General features: G+C 49.3%; 1 long non-coding RNA gene across 4 annotated transcripts in view; it reads right to left on the reverse strand.

Annotated features, from left to right (window-relative positions):
• Positions 1 to 2,437: 2,437 nt before the first annotated feature.
• The window catches only part of LOC309339916, a 53,373-nt gene continuing 33,977 nt past the window's right edge, over positions 2,438 to 21,833 (reverse strand). For 3 of the 4 annotated variants that reach the window (XR_014155652.1, XR_014155653.1, XR_014155655.1), the window contains 2 exons: positions 18,566 to 18,760; positions 2,438 to 4,191 (listed from right to left, as the gene is read on the reverse strand). This is a non-coding gene — a long non-coding RNA (uncharacterized lncRNA). The remainder of the gene's footprint in view (positions 4,192 to 18,565; positions 18,761 to 21,833) is intronic. The other variant, XR_014155654.1, reaches the window with a different exon arrangement.

Below are 21,833 nucleotides of genomic sequence, written 5' to 3' on the forward strand. Positions count from 1 at the left end.
GACTTTGCACTTCCACTGCCCAAAATGCTTTTCCCCCTGCCTGGGATGGGGAAGAGGTGCATTCCACAGTATGAGATCCTGTGATCTATTATACCATTAAAATGTTCTTATTTCTCTCCAGAGTGTTAGAAAAACATTTGCTGATCAATAGACTAATAACAGCTTATAAGCAGAAACCACACTCTTAATGTTTGCAAGTAGAAGAAATAAAAAGAACACTGATAGCTTGTATTAAACTGGCCACAACTTTATTGAAGGAATAGGCCAATAACATGGCAGCTATGAAGAACATTGTGGAGTGGAATGGTTATAACCCTTTCTGTGAAGCTGCCTAGGAAGACTGTGTAGGAAAGGTCCTAGAACATATAATTCAACAGTTGGTCTATGCGCATTTAAGAAAAGGATGCTGTGATTGCTAAGACTCAGCATGGGCTTCTCAAAAATAAGTCATTCCAAACCAATCACATTGCTTTTTTTTGATGGAGTTGCAAACTTGGTGGATCAGGGGAATGCTGTGGGCATAGTGTATCTTGATTTTAGTAAGGCTTTTGAGAAAGTGATATTCTTGCGAGGAAGCTAGTAAAATGTGGGTTGAACAAGGTAACGGTTAGGTGGATTTGTAGCAGGTTGACTGACTGAACCCAAAGAGTACTCATCAATGGTTCCTCGTCATCCTGGGGGAAAGTGACAAGTGGGGTGCCGCAGAGTTCCATCCTGGGCCTGTTGTTGTTCAATGTCTTTATAAACAACTTTATAAATAGCCCATCAAATTTGTGATGACACCAAACTGGGAGGGGTAGCTAATGCCACAGAGGACAGAATCAGGATTCAAAATGATTTTTACAGATTGAAGAACTGGGCCATGTGCCTTTTGGAATGTTGCCAAGTAAGAATCCAAATTGAGATTTCAAAAGTTTATAGTTAAATGAATGGCTTGGCTTGGATATAATGTGGAAGTGATTATATATCCCACCTTCTCTGTATTAGTTGCCTCTCCCAAGAGGAAATGAAGAGCTAGTAAGACCCTTGTAAAAAACTTGAGGGTGACAGAAATTCATGGCCAGCCTTTGCACAATAAGCTTCAAGCCTTGCACCACAATTCCCAAATAGAATCATAGAATCATAGAGTTGGAAGAGACCACAAGGGCCATCAAATCCAACCCCCTGCCAAGCAGGAAACACCATCAGAGCACTCCTGACATATGGTTGTCAAGCCTCTGCTTAAAGACCTCCAAAGTAGGAGACTCCACCACACTCCTTGGCAGCAAATTCCACTGTCAAACAGCTCTTACTGTCAGGAAGTTCTTCCTAATGTTTAGGTGGAATCTTCTTTCTTGTAGTTTGGAACCATTGCTCCGTGTCCGCTTCTCTGGAGCAGCAGAAAACAACCTTTCTCCCTCCTCTATGTGACATCCTTTTATATATTTGAACATGGCTATCATATCACCCCTTAACCTCCTCTTCTCCAGGCTAAACATGCCCAGTTCCCTTAGCCGTTCCTCATAAGGCATCGTTTCCAGGCCTTTGACCATTTTGGTTGCCCTCCTCTGGACACGTTCCAGTTTGTCAGTGTCCTTCTTGAACTGTGGTGCCCAGAACTGGACACAGTACTCCAGGTGAGGTCTGACCAGAGCAGAATACAGTGGCACCATTACTGTATTCTGATATGATAGCCATCTCCAAATATCTGAAGGGCTGTCACATGGAAGATGGAGCAAGCTTGTTTTCACCTGCTCTGAAGGGTATGACACAAACCAATGGCTTCAAGTTACAAGAAAGGAGATTCTGACTCAACATCAGGAAGAACTTTTGGACAGTAAGAGCTTTTTGAAAGTAGAACATACTCCCTTGGGAGGTGGTGAATTCTCCTTTATTGGAGGTTTTTAAGCAGAGGTTGGATGGCCATCTCTCATAGATGCCTTAGCTGAGATTCCTGCATTGCAGAGGGTTGAGTTCCTTCCAACTCTATGATTCCATGATTTGCAAGTCTGCCAAGGGGTTTGGCTGGTAAGTACTTCCATGTCTACTGGGCAGGACTAGCCCAAGCATCAAAAAAAGAGAGGGCCCTGCAGCCATGAAGTGTTTTGTACTGCTGAGAGGTGATTGCAGTCATCAGTGCAGGCTAGCAACTAGGAACAGTGACTGCAGCAACTATATTTAAGGCTCTGAAGGCAGGTTTTAAAGGCGCCGTGAAATGAGATTAATTACTTGTTGATAATTCATACATCTGCTTGATTTGTTAGCTAGTAGCAAAATTTTATTTTTATGATTAATAAATAAGAGCTTTAGATACACCAGTGTTTAGTCTTCCAAATTCTGAGCTCTGACCACCTGAAATAATTATCCATATTTGTGAAAGTGCCCAGGAGTGCAAACTTGGAAAACCCACTCAAGGAGGTGAGAAACACAATTCACCTACAACTTTTTTTTTTAAAAAAAGCTATGAATCTATCTTATACTGAGTCAGGCCATTGATCTATCAAGCTCAGTGTTGTCTTCTCCATTTGAAACTGGCCAGATTCTGAGGCAAAGGTCTAATAAAGCGCTGCTACCCAATATCCTTTAATTGGAGATACTAGGAAATAATAAACCTTGAGATTGCTTGCATGCTTTACTGCTGAGTTATGTCCCCTTTACAGAGAACAGAGCAAGACGTAAACATGACAGGTATCTGTGAAGTGTCAGAATATTTAAAATCAGCAGTCACTGTGTCCCTAGAATAACTCTGGTGATGCTGTCACGTCACTTCAATTACTGCGTCAAACTGATAATCTGAATTCATTGAGCAGTAAAAGGACTTTTATAGAGGAGAAAACACAAACCACCAAACCAACACCAACACCAGTTTGAAGAGGCACTTAAGTATTATACATTAATGCCTATGATGTATAATACTATTGCTTTGTCTTTGGCCACCTCTCAGGCATGAAGGTACATTAGAGATTTCATGGCATATTGGCCACTTAGGCATATTGCACCAAACACTGAAGAAATGCATTAGAAACCTAGGCATAATATTACACTTCACTGATTCCATGATGTTTCAGCATTTGGCAGTGCAAAAAGATGTATTTATCTTCTGCTGGTGGGCAGCTGGTGACCTCATATTTTGATTTCAATATAGCTTACTTTGATTCCTCAGTCCAGCTCAGAGCTTCATTGGGCACACTACAACTATTAGGATAGATGCCCTGGGCACACTCTGTCTAATAGCTGTGGATATTCTCTATTCATTTAGGCCTTTATAATCCCATGCAGAACTTTTGCCAACAGCAAATGGGCATCTTAACCCAAGAAGGAAGGCATTGGAATACAGCTTTACTAGATACTGCATGTTCTCATAACAATTCAGGACAAGTAAACATGCCCCTCATCAGACAGAAAGTTGACAGGTATCTGTGAAGTGTCAAAGTATTCAAAATCAACTGTTACTATTTCCCAAGAATAACTTTGGTGATGGTATCATGTCACATCAATTATTGCATAGAGGCCTTCCTTTTATAAATCAGATATGATTTCCCATGTGCCCATTAGCTGATTGCCAGCTCATATCAACAGTGTCAGAGTAGTACACTATGCCAAGTTGTAGAAACATCTCTGACTACAGCATACACAGTATAAGATTTAATTATTTTTTTAAAAAAAGAACAGCCAGTTAAAGATCCACAAATCTCAGAAATGGGAAGCTAGCACCGATACCTTAAGTGATTGCGATCAGTAAGAAATTGTGCACTATCACAAATGGTGCAATGCTTGCAACCAGCCTTCCTTTGCACACACACATTTAATTGGTCTTTCAAGCCTAAATCTAGATGGGGAAGATGTACTGCCAAGGACCAGTAAAGGGCCCCCTTGCTCCTGTATTGTTTTACAGAGCAGCTGAGCTTTTGGCCACTTCCATTAATCCATTTATATTTCAGCACATTTGTAGACCAGTGCCTCTTCCCTTCCAAACGGCAGGGACACGCAAAATATCAGGTTAGACAATTAAGCTCATTTATCTTAGCCCACACATCTTTTCTATTGCAAGTGATGCAAGAGAGTGCAAATTGAAGCAGAGAAGTGGGGTACCGGAAGAGTGTACTTATCAATTGTTCTTCTTTTCAGCTTGCCACATTGTCCTTCCCAGCCTGTTTTATCCGCACCAAGTAGCTCAGGTTCCAAAGCAAGTCCAGGTGTCCTGATGTGCTTCTGTTGGTGGAAATGTCAACACAATACTGATGAAACCGATTCTGGTAAAGCCAGAAACACATAAAACATAAAGTATAAGTATAAATACTTAGGATTATAAGGGAGGAAGTTTTCATTGTTCATAAGCTGTGTTTCAATGAACATCCTGTTTCAAGTCATTACATGTTTTTTGTGAACATTTACATATTTAATTACATTTTGTGTGTGTGGGCTGGCTAAACCCTCTTGATTAACCCATAAACAGCACTGATACCTTTTACGTCACATCATCAGTTGCTGTTCTTAAAGAGATTAACAATTATTATTTTTACATGCTTTATTTGCTGGTCTTTAGTTAGTCCCATTTTTTTGTCACGGCCTTTTTTATTTAATTGTTTTAAACATGTTAAAATGTCACACGAGTGCTTTTGTTACTGAGTTTCTACAGCTATGTCAAGTTGAATACTTATGATTTTCCCCAGTAAGACAATTCAACTTAAAAAGTATTCGTCCTTAAGAAACTCTTTAAAGTGCATCTTTTCATGTGTTCTCCTTTTTCTTCATCCCTCAGTGACTTCAACATGTATCTCAGGGGCAACCTAAAGCTCTCCAAATGTCGTTGGACTCCAGAGGTGAAACACTGTGACTGAAAATGTTCACAAAAAATCTTTTTTAAAGTACTTGGGGCGCTTTCAGGAGGGCAATTCTATGAAAGTGCCATATTTGTACAGAAAACATTTGGTTAAGAACACTTTAATCCGAAAATGTCCTGCATGTAACCAAAATGTATTACACTTGATTTGCACTATTACAAAAATGGATGTCCATACATTTCTTTAAAGGTAATTCTACATATATCCTAATTTAGAATCAAAGTTTCCAGGTAGAAATGCATATGAAATATATTTTAGATTATTTTCTGTTTCTATGATATAGGTGAAAATATATTAATAAACAGACATGGGGAAGGAGATAGTTACTAGTAGTATGGCTGCAAAATTTGTGTTGATGGATGTAGCAGCAAAATGGATAGTAATAATGATAATAATAATTTTATTTATACCCCACCTATCTTGCTGGGTTTCCCCAGCCACTCTGGCTGGCTTACAGTATATCTAAAAACACCCAACTGTTAAAAACCTCCCTATACAGGGCTAATAGTGTGTCACTAGAGATGTAAAAAGCAGAAAGGTAATTTGGGGCCTAATAATATTTGACAGGGTCATATTAATCATACCTTTCCTCTTTATTTTACACTCACTGAAATTAAAAAGCTAGAAAAACTGTTCTCCTAATCAGTTCTAAATTTCTATTCTGGCCACCCTGACTGGTGAAAGCATTCTTAGGTTTCAGACAATGGTATTTCTGAGCCCCACCTGAAGACACTTGGGATAGCACCAGGAAGTTTCTGTTTGAGCTATGCTCTTTCTTTCCCTCACCTCAGATAGTTTTTAGCACAAAGCGTGTTCTCCTTCATAGAGAGCACGTGTTGCGGTGGGATCTAGCAAGACATCCCACTGTTGCTGGGCGGGTGAAGGTAGTTGGCCATCATTGCGATTGGGCTCCTCTTGTCATTGGGGAGACATTGATGTTGCCATTTTGTGATTGACAGCTAAGAAGTCTTATATTCTCTGCACACAGTGTTGAGCTTCCTCTTTTTGCTGTGCACATCGGATCATCTGCCCACCCTCCCTATATTTAGGGTTGTTCGCTTGACCTTGCTATGCCTGTCATGGGGTTGTCTGCTCTTGGGGCAGGGGCCCGGTAGGAATTTTGTCCATTTGGCTGATTGGCTGGTGCCATTTGGTTTTTGCCTACTGCGTAGCAAATCGTCACAACTTGTAAGGTTGCGGTTAGGCATTGGTTAAAATTGGTTGGTGGAGGGGTATGGATTCGACTGTGCCTGCCCCTCCAAAATGCTGCTGCTGCTTCAAGGGTTTTCCGTTAAAGGAACCCAGGGGCTCCCCATGCTTTTGTCCGAACCCCTGTCAAGGGGCTAGAGCCACGCAAGAACCGTGCGGGGTCAGATAGTTGCAACCAATGCCTAAGCAACCACTCACATTTCTTGTATTTTAATAAAGTTGCGGCCAAAATTATGCCAAAAACCTTAACAAAATTTCTGTGTGAATTGTGTTTTATTGGGGTGGCTTGGGGACCTTGATACGCAACTCAAATAAATAAAGAATGGCAGTTGACTCTGTTCCTTCTGATTGTCTAATCCAGTGTTTCCCAACCTTTTTCCAACTGTGGCCCCCTTCTGAGCTTGTTTCCTTCATGTGGTCGTCCCCCCCGGCATAGCCAGTGGGGCAGAGGGGCAGCTGACCCCCCCCCCAATAAGTAAAAATCAATACAAATCAGAGGTTCTCCCCCCTCAATAAAAGCCAGTCCCCCTATCAAAAATCCTGGCTATGCCCATGCCCCCCCACCCTACTGGTAGAAAAGTAGCTATTTAAATGTTTTGTTTGTAAATAGAGCATGTTTTATTTATAATTTATTTATAATGTATATAAAATACAATTACATAAAATGATAGGAACATAATGAAATATTGTTGAAGCAGAAAAACAGAATCATGCAATCATAGAGCTGGAAGACGCTGAAGGTCATCTTTCAAGCTCTGCTTAGAAACCTCCGAGGAAGGAGAGTCCAGAACCTCCCGAGGGAGATCCATCTTCCATGTATTATAAAAAGTAAACAACACTTATTTGACCCCAGTTATTTGACACGGAGGAGGAAACCTACAGAAACAGTGCCCCCTACCCATTTATGCATTTTTACCTGTGCCCCCCTTGGAATATCCTGGGGGCCCCAGGGGGCCATATGGCCCCCAGCTGGAAAACCTTGGTCTAACCAATTATAATTTTCATATCTGTTTACATTATAATTCACATATATTTGCAGATAACTCTTTGAACAATTGAAACAGGTAAATTACAAGTGACGAAAAGCAGGATCTAGCATTATTAGAAGAAATCAAAGCTTTCCATTTCCTATAACATTTCTGTTATGTACTGAGTTGAATAGGATCCAAACTGCAGCAGTCTGATTGGTCCTAGAACAATGCAGCAGTATGATTGGTTGGCAGGAACGACCCAATCATGCTCCAGATATAAGTGAATCCACAACCTGATTGGCTTACAGTAGAATTCCAGAATTGGCCAATCATGTGCAGCCCATTGTGTAAATAATGTATATAAAGCAGATACTTTGAGGGGACATTCATTCATTCCTCCTCACCACTATGAGCTGAATGAAGAGCATGAAATCACTTTGCGACTCTGAGTATATTTCACTGGCGACGAAGGTGGGATCCCACTGAGCTGACTGCCACACACAGCACCACAGCACCGCCACCTGCCGCACCGCTGCCTCGCACCGTGTATCCAGGCTTCAGCTCTGGGACACAAGGAACTCAGAATGGCAACTGACAGCAGCTTCTCGCCATTCAACCCAGCATCTGGAGACTGGGAAGCGTACGCCTCCCGTTTCACCTTCCTCCTAGAAGCCAAAGGGGTCACCGATGAAGAAGACGCCAAGAAGAGGGCAATATTCTTCAGCGTCTGCGGAGAGGAGACATTTGAAATCGCCCGGGCTCTCCTTGCACCTGAAGACGTCGCTACTGTTCCATACAAAACAATAATGGAACAGCTGAAGGGGCACTTTTCGCCGCAGCCCTCAGTGGTGGCTCGTCGAAATGCCTTCTACGCAAAGCGGCAAGCCCCTGGGGAAACCATAACTGGGTTTGTGACCTCTCTCCGCCAAGCCGCCCGGTTCTGCAACTTCTCAGAGCTGGAGAACATGCTTCGTGACCGCCTCGTCGGTGGCCTGATGTGATGGCCTGGGATTCCGATTCAGAGGATGAACCAGAGGAATCCCAGCCTGCACAGGAGTCCCCGCCTCCAGGGCCGGCTGAACTGGGGCAAGGCCTAGATGCTGAAGAGCCTGCACCTGTGGCAGAGCACCAGGAGCTGGCCCCAGGTGAAATCCTTCAGGCCCCAGAGGGGCTTGAGGACTCAGTGGCTACAGGTGAGCCTCCTCCAGGGCCCAGTAACCCTTCGGCCTCTCCTGATCTGCAGAGGCTTAGGGCAGAGAGGCGAAGGGAACTGGTTGCTCCCAGGAGGAGTGCTCACCTTAAGGCCAGAGGAGGCGGGGCTCCTGGGGGCCGGGACCGCCCCTGGCCTTAGAAGAGGATAAAAGCCCAGTCAGCCCGGTCCCAGGTTGCGGGAGCAACGTCGTTGTTGGCTTTGGACCTTCCTGTGTTCCTGATCCCTGCTTGGCCTCCTGTTCCTGACCATCCGGTGCTCCTGTTCCCTGCTCGGCCTCCTGTTCCTGACCATCCGGTGTTCCTGTTCCCTGCTCGGCCTCCTGTTCCAGCGTTCCCGTTCCCCGCCCGGCTCTCCGCCTCGGACCTCGCCCCTCTTCGTGTGGACTCAGACTACGCTCACGGTACCTTTCCCCCGGGTCCAGCACAGTTTGCTCCCGCCACACCCGCACTCCCCCTTCGTTGGGGTGCGTTCGGGAAGAGCCAGAGGCCATGGCTGACCAGGTGGCTGCGCTGGTGGCTTTGGCCCAGAAGAACCAGGCCTTGACTCACACCGTGCAGCAGCTCAGCGACGCGGTTACGGCACTTCAGCAGCGCTTGGAAGCCCTACCGGCTCCTGGGGCCAACGCCCCGGCTCCTGGCAAGTACCCAGTGGCTTTGCCCGAGAAATTTGATGGAGCCCCGGCCAGCTTTCCCATGTTCCTCGCCCAAGCCAAGCTGTATATTCAGGGGCGAGCCCGGAACTTCCCTGACGACCGCACCAAGGTGCACTTTTTGATTAGTTTGTTAAAGGACCAGGCGGCCAAGTGGGCGTTGCCGCTACTCAGGCAAGACTCCCCCTTGCTGGCAGACTATACGGGGTTTTGCAATCTTTTGGAGGCCGCGTTCGGCAACCCCCAGAAAGGGAGTCAAGCCAACCGGGCGATTCGGCAGTTGAAACAGGGCGAGTCCACGGTGGCCGCATATACCACGGAGTTTCGGCTGTTGGCACAGGACTTGACCTGGAACGACTCGGCATTGCGGGACCAGTATCTCGAAGGGCTTTCGGACGAGATACTGGACCAGCTGGCCACAATGGAACGCCCCACCACGCTAGACACTCTCATTCAACGGAGTCTACAGATAGACGACCGGCTGGAGGATCGTCGCCAGGCCCGGGGCCGACGACACCTCCAGTTCTCGGCACCAGTTTCTTCCGGCAGCTCCACGGTCACAACTGAGTTATCGGAGGAGCCTATGCAGCTTGGGGCAGTGCGGCCACGCCTTTCCCCCGCAGAGAAGGTGCGGCGTCGGGAGGGGAATCTATGTCTCTACTGTGGCGGAAGTGGACACTACGCTCGGTCCTGCCCTGAGAAACGCCAGCCGCAGGGAAACCGCCAACCCCCAGTAGCTGATGGCCCTAGCTACCGGGGGTCCCAAACAGCGCAGAATAGGCCCGCACCAATGGACTTGCAACATCTTATGGTTCCGGTACGTTTATACCCTCCAGGTGGGCCCTGGATTCTTACCCATGCTTTGGTGGATTCAGGAGCAACCCGTTCTTATATGGACGCTGCTTTTGCTGCCCATCATCAGGTGCCACTTCGGAACAAGCCAGAACCGGTCCAGGTGGAAGCAATTGACGGACGGCTTCTACGTTCAGGAGCCGTTACTCAGGAGACCCAGCCCCTGGTCCTGTGTCTCCAGCAGCACCGGGAGTTGCGAACTTTGGACATTGCCTCTATGCCCCGGTTCCCCCTCGTGCTCGGGATGGACTGGCTGGAAGCTCACAACGTTCAGATTGACTGGGTCAAACGGACTGTGCACTTCCCAGACCCATGTTCCCATGCTCAATCCGAGACGCTGGCGGCCGCGCCCACGGAGGAGGCAGCACCCACGCTCCCAGCCGTGTACCAGGACTACCAGGACGTGTTCGAGGAACGGGGGGCAGACCAGCTGCCGCCGCATCGGCCTTTTGACTGCGGCATAGACCTCCAGCCCGGAGCGCCCTTACCAGTGAGTCGCTTATATTCTCTAACAGAGCCAGAGCGCGAGGCTTTGCAGGACTTCTTGCGCAAGAACCTGGAGCGTGGGTTCATTAGGCCTTCCACCTCGCCTACCGCGGCACCAGTGCTCTTTGTTAAGAAGAAATGTGGGGAACTTCGCCCTTGCCATGATTACCGAGCCCTGAACAAAATTACCATCCCAGACCGGTACACCTTGCCCCTTATCTCAGAGTTGCTGGAGCGGGTGCAAGGGGCACAGGTGTTCACCAAGCTGGACCTCCGGGGGGCCTACAACTTGATTCGGATCCGAGCCGGGGATGAGTGGAAGACAGCATTTGGGACCCGGTACGGGCAGTTCGAATACTTGGTTATGCCTTTCGGTTTGTGCAACGCGCCTGCTGTGTTCCAACGCTACATCAACCACGTGTTCCAGGACTTGTTAGACAAGTACGTGGTGGTGTACTTGGATGACATACTGGTTTACTCCCGTGACCCGGCTCGCCATGAGGGACATGTCCGGACCGTGCTGCAGCGCTTGCGTGAGCACCGTTTGTACGCAAAGCTCAGCAAGTGCGAGTTCCATCAGCGGACTGTGGACTTCCTTGGACACCGGCTCTCTCCAGATGGGGTGCAGATGGACCCTGGGAAGGTGGCAGCGGTTCGAGAATGGGCGGCACCCCGGAACCGCAAGGACCTACAGCGTTTCCTGGGGTTCGCCAACTACTACCGGACCTTCATCGCAGATTATGCTCATCGCACCACCCCGTTGACCCGGCTACTGCGCCCAAAGACGCCGTTTTCCTGGGACAAGGAGGCAGAGGAGGCGTTTCAGGGGTTGAAGGCCTGTTTCCAGAGGGCGCCAATCTTACAACATCCTGACCCCTCTCGACCCTTTGTGGTGGAGACCGACGCCTCCAGTACGGCTCTCGGTGCCGTCTTGTCTCAACAGAATGGACCTGAAGCGCCACTCTTACCCTGTGCCTTCTATTCCCGCCAGCTCCTACCAGCGGAGCGTAACTATACTGTGTGGGAGTGGGAACTACTGGCCATCAAGGTGGCCTTTGAGGTCTGGCGCCACCATCTTGAGGGGGCACGACATCCGGTGGAGGTGAGAACTGACCACCGGAACCTGGAGTACCTCCAGACCACCCGCAAGCTGAACCAAAGACAGATCCGGTGGGCGTTGTTCTTTTCCCGGTTCCAGTTCCGGATCCGCTACATCCCTAGCTCTCAGAACCAGAAGGCGGATGCCCTGTCCCGGAAACCTGAAGACAACTCAGACACGGTACAGCAAGCAGAACCCACCACGATCCTACCTCCAGCTGCATTCCTGGCCACCCAGGAGGCGGAGCCACTGCAGGCTCGGGTGCGGAAACAGCAGCGGGTCGACGCTTGGGCCCAGGAACGACTCCAGGAGCTGGCTGAAGGGTCCAGCCCACAGTATCCGGGGCTGGTCCTGCATCAGGGCCTTCTGCTGCACCACGGTCGTCTGTACATCCCGCCAGGGCCACTGCGGCTGGAGGTTCTCCGGATGGCCCATGATGCCCCAGCAGCGGGGCACTTTGGACGGTATCGGACCACCCATCTGGTCAGTCGTGAGTTTTGGTGGCCCCGCCTGAAGGCTGACGTGGCTCGATACGTTGCTGGTTGTGATGTCTGCCGGCGCGCCAAGGGCCCTACCGGGCGACCCCCCGGCCTACTTCAGCCATTGCCAGTTCCACCGCGCCCTTGGCACACGGTTTCGTTGGACTTTGTAGTGGACTTACCCCCGTCTCGTGGTTGTACCTGCCTCCTAGTTTTCTCCGACCATTTCACCAAGATGGTGCACTGCGCCCCCTGCCCATCTGTACCCACAGCCAAGGAAACCGCTCAGCTGTACCTTCAGCATGTCTTCCGCCTGCATGGCCTACCTGAGCGCGTGGTGTCCGACCGGGGCGTTCAGTTCACATCCCGGTTCTGGCGAGCATTACACCAGACCCTCGGGACAGAGGTCTGCCTCTCGTCAGCCTACCACCCACAGACCGATGGCCAGACGGAACGGGCGAACGCGGTGCTGGAGCAGTACCTCCGGTGTTACTGCAGCTACCAGCAGGATGACTGGGTCGACCACCTGGCATTGGCGGAGTTCGCCTACAACAACGCGGTGAATGCGTCCACCCAGCAGACCCCGTTCCAGGCCAGTTACGGTTATCATCCACGGCTGTTTCCAGATGTGCTGCCGGCATCCGCGGTCCCGGCGGTGACGGAGTGGCTTCAAGAGCTCCAGTCCCAGCAACAGCTTTTGGTGGAGCAACTGCACCAGGCCAAGGAAGCGTACAAAGCCCAGGCCGACCGCCACCGCCAGGTGGGGCCGGAACTTCGCGTCGGTGACCTGGTTTGGCTCTCCACTCGCCACCTCCACCCCTCTCGACCTTCGCGGAAGTTGGACGCCCGATTCACCGGCCCGTTCCCTATCGTGGACCAAGTCTCTCCTGTGGCATTCCGTCTCCGGTTACCCGCAACCCTGAAGGTTCACCCGGTCTTCCACAGGTCCCTTCTGAGTCCAGTGGCCCCACCCGACGAGTTCCACCCGAACCGTCCCCGACCGCAGCCAGTGTTGGTTCAGGGAGAGCCTGAGTACGAGGTGGAACGCATCCTGGACTCCCGATACCGCAGGGGAAAGCTGCAGTATCTCATTGACTGGAAGGGGTACGGACCGGAGGACCGTTCCTGGGAACCAGCGGCCAACGTCCACGCACCTGCCTGCCTCCGAGAGTTCCATGCGACGTACCCCGGCAAGCCGGGTCCGGACCCTCGGTTGAGGGGGGGGCCTGGGAGGGGGGATGGTGTGATGGCCTGGGGTTCCGATTCAGAGGATGAACCAGAGGAATCCCAGCCTGCACAGGAGTCCCCGCCTCCAGGGCCGGCTGAACTGGGGCAAGGCCTAGATGCTGAAGAGCCTGCACCTGTGGCAGAGCACCAGGAGCTGGCCCCAGGTGAAACCCTTCAGGCCCCAGAGGGGCTTGAGGACTCAGTGGCTACAGGTGAGCCTCCTCCAGGGCCCAGTAACCCTTCGGCCTCTCCTGATCTGCAGAGGCTTAGGGCAGAGAGGCGAAGGGAACTGGTTGCTCCCAGGAGGAGTGCTCGCCTTAAGGCCAGAGGAGGCGGGGCTCCTGGGGGCCGGGACCGCCCCTGGCCTTAGAAGAGGATAAAAGCCCAGTCAGCCCGGTCCCAGGTTGCGGGAGCAACGTCGTTGTTGGCTTTGGACCTTCCTGTGTTCCTGATCCCTGCTCGGCCTCCTGTTCCTGACCATCCGGTGCTCCTGTTCCCTGCTCGGCCTCCTGTTCCTGACCATCCGGTGTTCCTGTACCCTGCTCGGCCTCCTGTTCCAGCGTTCCTGTTCCCCGCCCGGCTCTCCGCCTCGGACCTCGCCCCTCTTCGTGTGGACTCAGACTACGCTCACGGTACCTTTCCCCCGGGTCCAGCACAGTAAGGTCCCCACAATGGGGGTGGGGACCTTCAGGGTGCAATACCGAGGGCGGACGCAGCAACTGGACTTGCTTGTGGTCAAGGGCCCCTACATTAGCTTACTGGGATTGGCATGGTTTGGACCACTGGGGCTAGCCATCACCGGGGTGAACCACACTACCTTACAAGTGGACGTGGACACCATATGCAAGGAATTTCCAGGGGTTTTCGATGGGAAATTGGGACAGTATACGGGCCCCCCCATTGCTCTACAGCTTGACCCCGCAGTACGACCGGTCAGGCTCAAGGCCCGCCGGGTCCCGTTCGCCCTGAAACCCCATATAGACGAGGAATTGGACCGGCTCGTGGAAAAGGAGTGCTGGAGCCGGTGCCTAATGCCCCCTGGGAAACCCCAATCGTCACACCCGTCAAGCCTAATGGTTCGGTCCGCATCTGCGCAGACTACAAATGTACCATAAACAAGGCCCTCACGGCCCATGCATACCCAGTGCCAGTGGTCAGCCATGTCCTTGCCACCCTGGCTGGGTCGAAAATTTTTGGCATGCTGGACTTGGCCCAAGCATATCAACAGCTGCCAGTAGATGAGGCCACAGCAGAGGCACAGACGATTGTGACGCACAGAGGAGCGTTCAGGGTAAAGCGGCTGCAATTCGGTGTCAGTGTGGCACCAGGCATATTCCAGAATCTAATGGACTCGCTCCTTAAAGGGATTCCTGGCGTCACCCCCTTCTTCGATGATGTGTTGATTGCCGGGCCCACACCAGAGGAGTTTGAGGACCACCTCCGCACTGTTCTGCACTGTTTCCAGACGGCGGGTCTCAAGGTGAAGCAGGAAAAATGTCTACTAGGAGTGCCTCAGGTGGACTTTCTGGGATTTATGGTGGATGCAGAAGGGGTCCACCTGACTGGGGACAAGGTACAGGCCATTTGTGATGCCCCAGCGCCCAAGAGTAAGACTGAACTTCAGGCCTTCTTGGGACTATTGAACTTTTACCATTCCTTCCTTCCCCACAAGGCGGCGGTAGCGGAGCCCCTACACAGACTCCTGGACAAGCGGGCCCCTTGGGTGTGGGGCCAGCGCCAGGAGGCTGCATTCCAGGCAGTCAAGGACTTGCTTGTCTCAAACTCGGTCTTGGCACACTTCGACGAGAGGCTGCCAGTGGTGCTAGCATGCGACGCCTCGCCCTATGGCATTGGTGCTGTCCTGGGACACCAACTCCCGGATGGAAGAGAGGTACCAGTAGCATACTTTTCCCAGACACTCAACGCAAGCGAGCGGAACTACTCACAAATAGACAAGGAGGGTTTGGCAATCGTGAAGGGAGTAAAAATATTCCATGATTTCTTGTACGGGCGGCCCTTCACTGTGGTGACTGACCACAAGCCGTTGCTTGGCTTGTTTGCCCCCGAAAAGCAGACCCCCCAAGTGCTGTCTCTTCGCGTCCTCAGGTGGTCAATTTTCCTTGCCAGCTACCAGTATGCACTGATTCACCGCCCGGGGAAGGCGATGGGCCATGCGGACGCCCTCAGCAGGCTACCACTACCGGAAACAGGTCCCGACCCAGCACCTGCACAAGAGGTTATGAGCCTGGAGCTGCTTCCCGACTGCCCCATTCAGGCACAAGAAGTTGCACACCATTCCAAGAAAGATAGGGTCATCTCCCGGGTCCTGGACTGGGTGTGGAGGGGATGGCCCAGCAGCAGCCCTGGGCCAGAATTCGCTGGCTACACAACCCGCAAACATGAACTGTCGGCCCACAAGGGGTGCCTGTTATGGGGAAGCAGGGTCGTTGTTCCCCAGCCCCTCCGCAAAAGGGTCCTCACAGCCCTACACGAGACACACCCAGGGGTAGTAAGAATGAAGGCCCTTGCCAGGAGTTATGTGTGGTGGCCAGGGATCGACAGAGAGATAGAGGCATGGGTCAAACACTGCCAGGCCTGCCAAGAATCCCGCCCAGAGCCCCCAAGGGCCCCAGTCCAGTCCTGGGAGTCCGCCGGAGCACCATGGTCACGCCTGCATGTGGACTTCGCTGGCCCCTTTCAGGGGAAAACATTCTTCATAGTGGTGGACTCCTACACCAAATGGCTGGAAGTTGCACTGGTACCGTCCACTTCTACATCCGCAGCCATCCGGGTACTACGCGGGCTGTTTGCAACCCACGGGCTCCCTGACACTCTCGTCTCAGACAACAGGACTGCATTTACGTCAGGAGAATTCCAAACCTTCACAGCGCAGAACGCCATCCGCCACATCCGTTTGGCGCCATTCCACCCTGCCACCAACGGCCAAGCAGAAAGCATGGTGCGGACCACCAAGGACACCCTTCGCCGCATGACGCAAGGGGATTGGGAGTACCGCCTTGCCACATTCCTCCTAGCACAGCACAGCACCCCCAGCTCAACGACTGGCCAGAGCCCCGCTGAACTACTAATGGGTCGGCGCCCTGCAATCAGATTGGACCGCCTTCACCCCGATAGAGCTCAGGATGAGGTATTGGCGGGGGAAGGCAGGAACCCCCGGACCTTCGAGGCCCAGGACCCAGTGTACGCAAAGAATTTTGGGGCAGGCCCAGCATGGGTACCTGCCACAGTCACCAGGGTCACTGGCCCCGTGTCGTACGAGGTGCTAACAGATGGTGGGCAATGCTGGCGCCGCCACTGCGACCAGATATGGCGACGATTCCTGGGAGAAAACCAGGAGGAGGAAAGGTCAGAGGAATCCCAAGGGAACAGTGGGGCAGTGAGGCCCATAGAGCAGCAGGGGCCAGCAGGAGAGGCAGAATCAGTAAATACAGAGAGTACCCGCGAGGCCGAAAGGACACCAGAACCAGAACCACGACTGAGCGAGCCGGTTGTGCCAGACCAAACAGCCCCATCACAGCCAGCATCCTTGGAACACGAGCCAGAACCTGAACCCCGGACCAGGGAACACCACAGGCCGCAACGCACACGTAGGCCGCCGGCGTACCTCGAGGACTATGAATGCGACCTCCCGGGCAGGACTGGAACTTAGAGGGGAGGGGTGATATGTACTGAGTTGAATAGGATCCAAACTGCAGCAGTCTGATTGGTCCTAGAACATTAGGATCCAAATTGCAGCAGTCTGATTGGTCCTAGAACAATAGGATTCAGAATGCAGCCGTCTGATTGGTCTTAGAACAATGCAGCAGTATGATTGGTTGGCAGGAACCACCCAATCATGCTCCAGATATAAGTGAATCCACAACCTGATTGGCTTACAGTAGAATTCCAGAATTGGCCAATCATGTGCAGCCCATTGTGTAAACAATGTATATAAAGCAGATACTTTGAGGGGACATTCATTCATTCCTCCTCACCAACATGAGCTGAATAAAGAGCATGAAATCACTTTGCGACTCTGAGTATATTTCAATTTCCCTATAAGATTCAAATTTTATTTGTTTTCCTGCCTGGGTTGTTCTACTTATTCTGCCCTGCTGTCTTCATGGAACCTGGAGTAGCATACTACTACTACTACTACTACTACTACTACTACCACCTATTAAATTTATGTACTGCCCTTCATCCAAAGATCAAAGGGCAGTTTAGAGTATTTGGTTCCCAGGCAGACAACCATCCAAGCCCTGAACAGATCCAGACCTACTTTGCTTTCATATGGCGGTGGCCTCTTGTACCTGAAGATTATGCACCCCAAATAAATTTGTCCCCATACATTTACCCTTGCCAAATATAAAATTGCTCTTACTGAAACCCTGTGCTGCAATCCTACTCTCAACTGAACTTACTGTGACTTGCGTGTGTAGGTCCCCAGGCCACCCCTCAAATAACTTCACACATAACACGTAATTTTAGTTTTGGTTTTTGGGCACTATTTTGGCCACAACTTTATTAAAATACAAAATCAGTGAGTGGTTGTTTAGACATTGGTTATGACTATCTGTCCCCCCGCCTGGGACAGAACTGACATCCTGAGGTCCGATCGGTAGCCAGTAGAAGGGAAAGTCAAACTTGGGGGTCATTTGAGCTAAGCGTCGGACCCACGCTGCTCACCGCAGCAGCTCCCCGAAAGCTTGCCGGCCCTGGTCCCATGACAGGGATTCCCATGACAGGGACTGGGCGGCCCTGATCCCATGACAGGGCTTGGACGAAATCGTGGCAAGCCCCAGGATTCCTTTAACGGAATTCCCTTCAGCGCAATAGGAGGGGCAGGCACAGCCTAGCCTGACCCCTCCACCACCAGCATATTATAACCAATGCCTAACCGCAACCTTACAAGTTGTGATGAATTGCTGAGTAGTAGGCAAAAACCAAATGGCACAGCCAATCACCAAATGGCAAAATTCCTACTAGGCCCCTGCGCCAAGGCAGACGACCCCATGACAGGCAAAGCAAGGTCAACCGGAAAAGAGGGTGGGCGGGTGATCCGATGCACTCTGCAAAGAGAAAGAGAAACCAGAGTGCCCCAATATTTAAAGACTATGGTCCCACCCACCCAATTTGCAACATACAATTTGCCCCAGCAACCCGGTTATCCAATCAAAGTACCAGGCAACAACCATTAACCTGCCTGGCAACAAATAGGGCTGACCCGGCGGCCCACACTGCAACACGTGCTCTCATTTATTGGAGAACGCGCTTTACCAATGTAATTTCCACATCATAAGTTTAAAGCACATAGCTTCCCTTTGCTGGGAACTATTTTTTATGGGTGCTGGAAATTATAGTTTTGTGGTGGGTAAACAATAATTCCCAGGAAGCCATGACTATTAAAGTGGCATACATAAATGTGTTTTAAATGTATGGTGTGGATGTGACCTAAAAACCTATTTAGAAGCATGATTTTCATTGATTTATCTATCAGTTAAACCAACCAGAGCTTGCACATTTAGAGGGGTTGGGGCTTTTCTGCACCAATTACCTTGTCATTTGTTGATTCTACTTCTGTATAATCAGAAACCATCCATTAGCTTGCAATAGTGTCTGCTTTGAAGTATTGCATCTGGCAAAACTGCTTTGGTGGGTCAAACACACACACTCCAGAGGGGCACTTGGGGCAAGAGGGTTCACTGTGGATGGGGTGAGCTTTTGCCTTTTCAACCGTATTGTTCTTTTCCTGGTGGGAAAGGATGGGTTAAATTAAAAGCAATAAATAATGTTCCTTGTTTCTTGTAGCAGGTGGTGGACGGCTTGTAAACCAGTCCCATCACTCCCTGCAAGGGGGGAAGAGGATTATAGTGACCTGCTGGGATCCTCCAGTCTTTGCTGGACCCTACGGTAAAAGATCTTTGGGGGGTGGGTGGCAGCCAGTGGAGGGCTCAGGGGGAGAGCTGAATTGTTGTGGAGGCAGCTGCTTGGGTTGAACTGTGCCCACAATTCTCACAATTTAAGACAGGATTGCCTGCAAAGAAATGTTTCATTGTGTGAAACAGAGAAGCAGCAAGCAGCAATTTAATGATTTTGATTTTACAATTAACTGTTGAACTGATAATTCTGCATGAATAGCATGGAGGAGCTGGCAAACACCATGCATCACATGAAGCTGCCATTTACAGAATCAGACTGTTGCATGTGAAGACCCCCAGACCCTCTCCAAAATAAATCACGCAGGACTCAGAATATTTGTTTAAGATTTTTGGTGTTAATTTGGCCACAACTTTATTGATTACAGCATGTGAATGGTTACTTAGGCATTGGGTCGGACTACCTACACCGGCAGGAACAGGAGTGAAACCTGGAACCTCCAGAGGTCAGTAAGGGAAAACATCCTGGGGGAGCACAGAGGCGGATTTCTGACTCTTAGTTCACCCCAGATGCTCCCAGGAACTCTGGCATGGCCCTACCCAAGAGAGGGGATTGGACAGAGCAAGTTGAGCCCCTGGATTCCTTTAACGGAATTCCCTAGCAGCAGCAACGAAAATGAGGGGCAGGCACAGCCAACCCATAATCCCCTCCACCAAAGAATGAACCAATGTCTAACCGCCAACCTTACCAAGTTGTGACGATTTGCTACACGGTAGGCAGAAACCAAATGGCAGCAGCCAATCAGCCAAGTGGCAAAATTCATACCGGGCCTCTGCTCCAAAAACAGACGACCCCTAGACAGGCATAGCAAGGTCAAAAACACAACCTTAAATTATAGGGAGGGAGGGAGATCCACTGCATGATGCGAAAGAGAAAGTACTTCGCCTCGGGCAGCCCCTAAATAGCCCCTTAGTTGCCAATCAAACCCAAACCAACAGAAAAATTTCTTCTTTTTTAAAAATAAATATTTATTGAGATTTTACAGAATCATAACAAAATACAGCGAAAAAAGAGAAAAAAGAAAACAGAAAAATACAGGATACAAAAAACAAAAAGTAAATAAAAATAGAAATAAAAATAAAAAATCCCTCTTTCCTTTTTTTAACTTTAAAGTTCATTACCTTGTTTCCTTGACCTCCTCACACCTCCCCTTTTTGTATTCCCATTTACATAATCAAATCAGCAAATCCTTACCCTCTTTCAATTTATCATCTTTAACTTTGTATCTTAAACATATCACAACTCAAATGTTTTCATCCATCAATTCGTTTTTGCATACTCTTTCTAACTTTATCACTAATGCCACTTATTTTCAATCCAACATCATTTTAGCATTCATAAATTTTACACTGTTTCTGTAGATAGTCTTTAAATTTCTTCCAGTCCTCTTCCACCAGCTCCTCTCCCAGGTCTCGGATTCTGCCAGTCATCTCCGCCAACTCCATATAGTCCATCACTTTCATCTGCCATTCTTCCAGAGTGGGTAAATCTTGTGGCTTCCAATACTTTGCGATAAGGATTCTTGCTGCTGCTGTAGCATACATAAAAAATGTTCTGTCCTTCTTTGACACCAATTGGCCAACCATGCCCAGGAGAAAGGCCTCTGGTTTCTTCAAGAAGGTGTACTTAAACACCTTTTTCATTGGATTAGAGATCATTTCCCAGAAAGCCTTAATCTTTGGGCACGTCCACCAAAGGTGAAAGAATGTACCCTCAATTTCTTTACATTTCCAACATTTATTATCGGGCAAATGATAAATTTTTGCAAGCTTGACTGGTGTCATGTACCACCTGTACATCATTTTCATAATATTCTCTCTTAGGGCATTACAAGCTGTAAATTTCATACCGGTGGTCCACAACTGTTCCCAGTCCGCAAACATAATATTATGACCAATGTCTTGTGCCCATTTAATCATAGCTGATTTAACCGTTTCAAACAGAAAAATTTCCCCAGTAACAAAGAGGCAACCAATGAGGTGAGGTCGTCATCCAAACGGGCCCACCCCAGCAACAAGAAGGCAGTTTGGTGATCTCACCTCAGCACGTGGCTCTCCGTGATTTGGAGGACACAATTTAGCCTACCAATCATACTAGGACTTCGTATGCACAGACTGCTTCTCTGCAGCCCCATAAGAGCGGCGGGGGGGGGGGGGGTTATGTACTGAGTAGCTGGTAACAACCAACCATCCAGGCCATTACTGCTCATTTAAGAAAGTATTCTCTAGCCATCTACAGTGATTGGGAAAATGTCAGCAAAACTGAAGCCTTACTTGATAGCCTTAATTTCATTATTCAATTAAAAACAAATTATTTTAATGGTGTTTTTAATAGACTTAACATTATCTTCACATTCTGCTAAACTTTGAACTAGACGTTATGTGAGCAAACATTTGGCAAATTACCAATCTCATGTGCAATATTAAGTTCTGTGTTTTTTAGAAACTGTTGTTCTCCTCCTCCACCACCCCTTTCTCAGAATTTAGTCATGAGGTGTATGTACAAATGTACTTACATTTATAGAGTACCTATATTTATGCTATATGTAATCACATAAAACCATAATGCTGTTGGCTCCTGGGGTTATTTAAGTGGTTTTTGTTTTTTATGTTAGGATTACTGGTTGGAATGAATAGATAATGTGATCATAAAAGTAATTTTAGACAGCCAAGGAATGCATTCAAGATGACAAATACCTCTTAAATAATCCCCTTGGAGTCTTTAGTTAAAAACATGATACAGCTTTCTTTTTTCATTAATTGAGGACATAAGGAAGTGTTTTAAACGTGATTCCCACTAGGAGTTCAGTTAATCTCTGCTAAAGAACTGGATTTAAAGCATGCATTCTTAAGCAGCTTACAACTTCAGTGAATGCAACTATGCCC

Source organism: Podarcis erhardii, assembly GCF_964252035.2.
Source record: "Podarcis erhardii genome assembly, chromosome: 4".
In the NCBI taxonomy this organism is placed as follows: Eukaryota; Metazoa; Chordata; class Lepidosauria; order Squamata; family Lacertidae; genus Podarcis; species Podarcis erhardii.